This window comes from Microtus ochrogaster, chromosome 2 (assembly GCF_000317375.1).
Source record: "Microtus ochrogaster isolate Prairie Vole_2 chromosome 2, MicOch1.0, whole genome shotgun sequence".
NCBI classification, from domain to species: Eukaryota; Metazoa; Chordata; class Mammalia; order Rodentia; family Cricetidae; genus Microtus; species Microtus ochrogaster.
Window position 1 is genome coordinate 94,790,382 of NC_022010.1, and position 5,662 is coordinate 94,796,043.

A 5,662-nucleotide genomic window follows, 5' to 3' on the forward strand; every position below is an offset into this window, starting at 1 on the left:
ATTCTCACAGTATGTGGGAATTCAGTTTCCCTTGAATTTGTAACTCCACCGTATTTTTTTCCCATGTGGCATAAACATCTTTTCATGTGCATTTGAGCTTTTTAGTTGCTGTCATATTTAAAGGGGAGTAAAAACTGTCTTAAAAGAATGGTCTCTGAGCCATCCTTTCCTGGTATAAACACTACTCAAGAGACTGGCACTGCCTCCCTGATGAGCCAAGACTACCATCTAGTGGTAACTACCTTTGTGAGTTGAAAATGTGAGCTTTAAATGTCCCATGGATTCCAAAATTTATTTGTCTAGAGCAAAATCCATGTGTTTATTGCAATAGGAGCTTTGCACTTTCAAACTGTGTGAGGAAACATCGCCAAGAACAAATCTTTGTTATCAAGCTGAACTTCTAAAGGGAAACAACTTCTTGGTTCTGCTCAACATTTTGCTCTGCTGAACTCAGAGGTTATTTGACTGACAAGATGAAACTGCTGTTACAAAATACGTTGTTTGGGGCTGGAGAGACCCCTCAGTGGTTACAAGTACATAAAGTTCCTGCAGAAGACCTAGTTTGGTTCCCAGAACCCACACCAACCAGCTTACAACTGCCTGTAGCTCCATTCCCAAGGCCATCTTCTGACCGCCACAAGCACATGTATACACACACAAAAGGATGAAAAGAAATGTTTACATGTACCCTAGTGCAATATTTAGTGATGAAACCTTAGTGTGTGGTGAATTTAAATGATGACCTTAAAAAGACGTGTCCACATTCCAAGCCTGAAACCTCTGAGTGTGACCTTTTAGGTAAAGGGGTCTATCTGTGTAATTGAGTTAGGAAACTTGAATCCAGTGTGTAGTAAATTTTCCAAATTGGTCCTAAATTCAATGGCGTGTGCCCTTTAAGTGAGACAAGGAGGGGAGAAGACTTGGAAGAAGGAATGAGACTCTTGGTCACATGGAGGAAACAGTAGAGACTAGAAGAAGGGAGGGACAAGGTTTACGCCTGCCCTGGAGCCTTGGAGCACGATCATCCTGACAGCACCCTGATTGCAGATTTCCAGCCTGCCAAACTTGAAGAGAATGAATTCTGACCATCTTAAGATGTCCAGTTAGCAGTAACTCATTAGGGAAGACCTCAGAAACAAATACAGTCTACTGTTTGTTTTTCAGCATCATTGTGTTTGAAAATGACATGCAAGCTTTCAACAGAACACATGTAAACCTACTGAACTACAGTATTTCAGGGTGCTGGCCAATCAACAACAAAAAAATGTTCCACAGTCCACACACTGTTCGTGAAGGTATTTGGATATCAAATATTTCATTTAAGACATTTTCTACAAAAAAAAAAGCTAAAATGAAAGATTACTCAACTAACATTCACCTTTCTAGGGTTGAAAGTGAAGCAATAAGAGTTTCACCTAAATATGGGTGCACGTAATCAGAGTCATTCAAATGTCAGGCACAATCCAGACAACATGACAAGTCAAAAGGAATGCTCATGATTTGCCCATGAGATGAGATATCTGGAAGCTATGTGAACACTAAAAGCCACAGTGGCAGTACAACTGAATGGCATTCATAAAACTGTTGTCTGGATCAGCAGATAATAGCTAAATATTTGGGAACTGAAGGAGGAAAATGTACAAAAGATCGCAAGCAGCTAAGTCCTCCCAGGACATGAGGAATGCACACATCATATCACAGATTTGGGTTCCCCAAATAATGAGCTATTGAGTCTGTCTCAAATTATTCATCAGCTTCAGAGTCCACAAGTAACCACCGAAGACCAATGGCTCAGCCAACTTGAGCCTCTGTCCCGTGTCTGACATTGTAGGGGCTGTTTTCCCTCTAGGGAAAGAGGAGTTCTATGCAATATAAGACTTAAGTAGAAAATGTGGGTTCTGTTATACCCACAAAGTAAGTCCATTATATGTATTGATAGAACTTAGGGACTTGAGAATTTGCAAATGGATGTCCCTGAAATCCACTCCTTGATGGTGGAGCACCTTCATGTGGCCAAGGCTTGGGCTCTCAAAACTTTCGCAATAACCACACCCACATACAATATTGCATGAGCTTTTTAGTTACCTGGGAACATAGGTGAGTACTTAGACAAAGAAAACACAAGGAGGGGAGGGTACTGTCTTGACTGAATTCTTTCTGTATCTTTAATCCACCTTATTCTCAAAGTGTTTTAGACACAATAAGAAAAGGGAACAAGAATTTCTCTGATAGTTAAGGGCTCTCACTTGTGATTGTGATGTAGCTTGGTGGGTGGGAGCCCACCTAGAATACCAGAGGCTTTAGGCTTGATTTCTATCACTGCCTCTAATCCTAGATACAGCAGAAGGGGAAGCTAGAGGTTCCAGGCTTCAATCTCATCCTCCATCTCAACCAGTTAGAGGCCAACTGAACTACATTAGGCTGTCTCAACATCACAATAGTTAGATTGTTCCAGGTAGTAATGGTTCTTAGTTTTAAATTCATAGAAGTAAAGTTGATTTTTCTCCCTCAATAGCTGTTCTGGTTTGTTTCCCAAATGTCCTCCACAATTTCTAGGTTGAAGACACTGTTACAGCTCATGACACATTGAGGGTGGTGAAATGTCAGGACGATCCTAGTGGGAAGAACAAGTAATTGGTTTGGAGTGTTTTTATTACTGTAATTTGGTTTTTAATTTGGTTTGGGGTTGGGTTTGAGTGGCTTTGGGTGGTGCTGGGGTTGAATCCAGGACCTTGAGGATATTAGGCAAGTGCCTGGCCACTGTGTTACTTCATATCCCAAAAGTAAGTCAATGGGAGATGCATGTCCTTTAAGGGTATGCTGGGACCTTGGACGGACTCTGAGTCTGTCTCTCCTTTACTTCTTTCACCCTGTTTCTCAACTCTAATGAGCTCGGCAGCTCTCCCTGCTCATGATGTTCCACAGACCCAGAAGGGACACAGACCAGCGGCCATGGACAGAAATCTCTGAACCTGTACATCAAAATCATCCTTTCCTCCCTCCTAGCTGAGCGCCTCGTGAGTCTTGTTACACTGATGGAAATCTAACACAGCCATGGAAGCAGCCAAAGAATCCTCAGAATATGTGAAGAATTTGCCCCCAAAGTCATATAACCAATAAAGACAGCCTACTTTTACAAAGCCTGTGTTACTCCCTGGTTAATGGGGAAATGCTACCTAATAAGGATCGCAAATAAGCCTCTCTTTAATGAACTGACTACTAGCCAAGTGCCTCCCTACGCCCATTCCAACTGACTTCACTGGATGTTCTTAAATGACTGGAACTTGTCTCTTTATCCTTTCCACCATAACCCTGATAATCTGTAAGAAGACACCCAGTAAGTGTTCACTAGATGAGCAGATAGAAAGTATAAGAAAAGGGGACAAATTTGTGAAGGGAAACAAGGAACATTTTAGAAGTATCTCCCATTGCTAAACACAAACATGACTCACTAGGAAGTGTCTCAACCATATTGATCTATAAAACACTTAAAGGATACCAAGGCTCAGCACACACAAACTACTTATAGTGTGAGCTTCCAATGAGCTATTTATTGGTAACTAGATTCTGATCAAAAAGGAAACCTGATTCAGGGCTTTGTAACATTCAAACATGTGATAAAAATTAATCACACTCAAGTGATATTAAATATTTGGCCTGAGAGTAACGGAAATAACAGAACTGTGAACTGGGAAAAAAGGAGCAGGAGTTTGCTTCAAGGTTTGTCGGTGGTTTGCTCGAATATGAACACCAATCATGAACGCACTTCAATCTCAGCTTTAGTTCGTGACTGAAGTTTTCTTAGGATGGTAATTTAATTTACTTATGGTTTTTGTCCATCCTGAGTTTTACTGATGGCACCTAATTATTTCTGAGGCCACTGATTGGTCTCTCTAACAACTTCTAGGGCCAAAAATGTCTTTCTCCCAGTAGATACGAAAAGTGGGCAGACTGGCTTTGCGGACGGCCGCTGTCCCCTCTCACCGCTTGCTGCAGCCATGATCAACCCCACCGTGTTCTTCGACATCGCCCTTGGGCCGCGTCTCCTTCCAGCTGTTTGCAGACAAAGTTCCAAAGACAGCAGAAAACTTTCGTGCCCTGAGCACTGGAGAGAAAGGATTTGGATATAAGGGTTCTTCCTTTCACAGGATTATTCCAGGATTCATGTGCCAGGGTGGTGACTTCACAGGTCATAATGGCACTGGCGGCAGATCCATCTACGGAGAAAAATTTGAGGATGAGAACTTCATCTTGAAGCATACAGGTCCTGGCATCTTGTCCATGGCAAATGCTGGACCAAACACAAACTGTTCCTAGTTTTTTATCTGCACCACCAAGACTGAGTGGCTGGATGGCAAACATGTGGTCTTTGGGGAGGTGAAAGAAGGCATGAACATTGTGGAAGCCATGGAGCGTTTGGGGTCCAGGAATGGCAAGACCAGCAAGAAGATCACCATTTCCGACTGTGGACAACTCTAATTCTTTTGACTTGCGGACTTCTTACCCACCAGACCATTCCTTCTGTAGCTCAGGAGAGCACCCCAGCCCCATCTGCTCGCTGTACCCTGTAATCTCTGCTCTCACTGAAGTTCTTTGGGTTCCATATTTTCCTCATTCCCCTTCAAGTCTAGCTGGATTGCAGAGTTAAGTTTATGATTATGGAAAAAAAACTAAGTAAGAACTGTAAAAAAAAAAAAAAAAGTGGGCAGACTACCTTAGATCTTAGATAGTGAGGTGTTCTTTTTTATGCTCCTATTGCAAAAAATCACACATGGCAATCCGAAGGCACTAGCCCTGTACCCATGGTCATCCTCACTGTTGAGTTCCTTCTGTACCCCTGTTCTGGTCTCACTGTTGAGTGTCCACTGTACCTCTATTCTGAACTCACTGTGAGTGTCCACTACCTCTGTTCTGGTCTCACTGTTAAGTGCCCACTTTATCACTGTGTTGACCTCACTGTTAAGTGCCTACTTACTATATGCCTCACTGTTGAATGTCCACTGTACCCCTGTTCTGAAGAGACAAAGCATGGGCAAGATATGAGCCACGGTGCAGGCCAGGAAGTCAGCAAAGGTTTCAAAATAATTTTATGAAGAAAAAGAAATAAACTTAGAAGCATAAGAATCCACTTGTATGACATTGTGAAGTTTCCAGGAAAATGGATGAAACTAGAAAAAAAATCATTCTGAGTGAGGTAACCCAGACCCAGAGAAACAAACATGGTGTGTGCTCACTCATAAGTGGATATTATAAAAGATCATCATGCTACAATTCACAGACCCAGGGAGGCTAAGTAACAAGAATGCTTTAGTGGGGGACAGAAAGATCTCCCTGGAAAAGGGAAATATATTTCATGAGAGAACTGGAGGCAGGTAAGGTTGGGAACAGGAGGGATCAGGTAAGGGAAAGTCGAGGTAGAAAATATTGGAAAAAACAACTGAAACGGGGGGGGGGGGGCATTTCGGGGACGAAATGGAAACCTAGTGCAATGGAAACTCCGTGGGATCTACAAGAGTAACCCTAGCAGACTCCTAGTGATGAGGGACATGGAGCCTGCACCAGCCGTCTTCTGTAGCCAGGCAAGCCCTCAAGTAGAAGGATTGGTACACCAACGCAGCCACAAAATCTTTGACCTGCAGTTTCTCCTGCCTACAGAGAATTC

The 5,662-nt window shown here is 42.6% G+C and overlaps 1 pseudogene; it reads left to right on the forward strand.

The window, feature by feature from the left end:
- Window positions 1-4,002: 4,002 nt before the first annotated feature.
- Window positions 4,003-4,701, forward strand: LOC101981138 (annotated as a pseudogene).
- The last annotated feature ends 961 nt before the right edge of the window (window positions 4,702-5,662 follow it).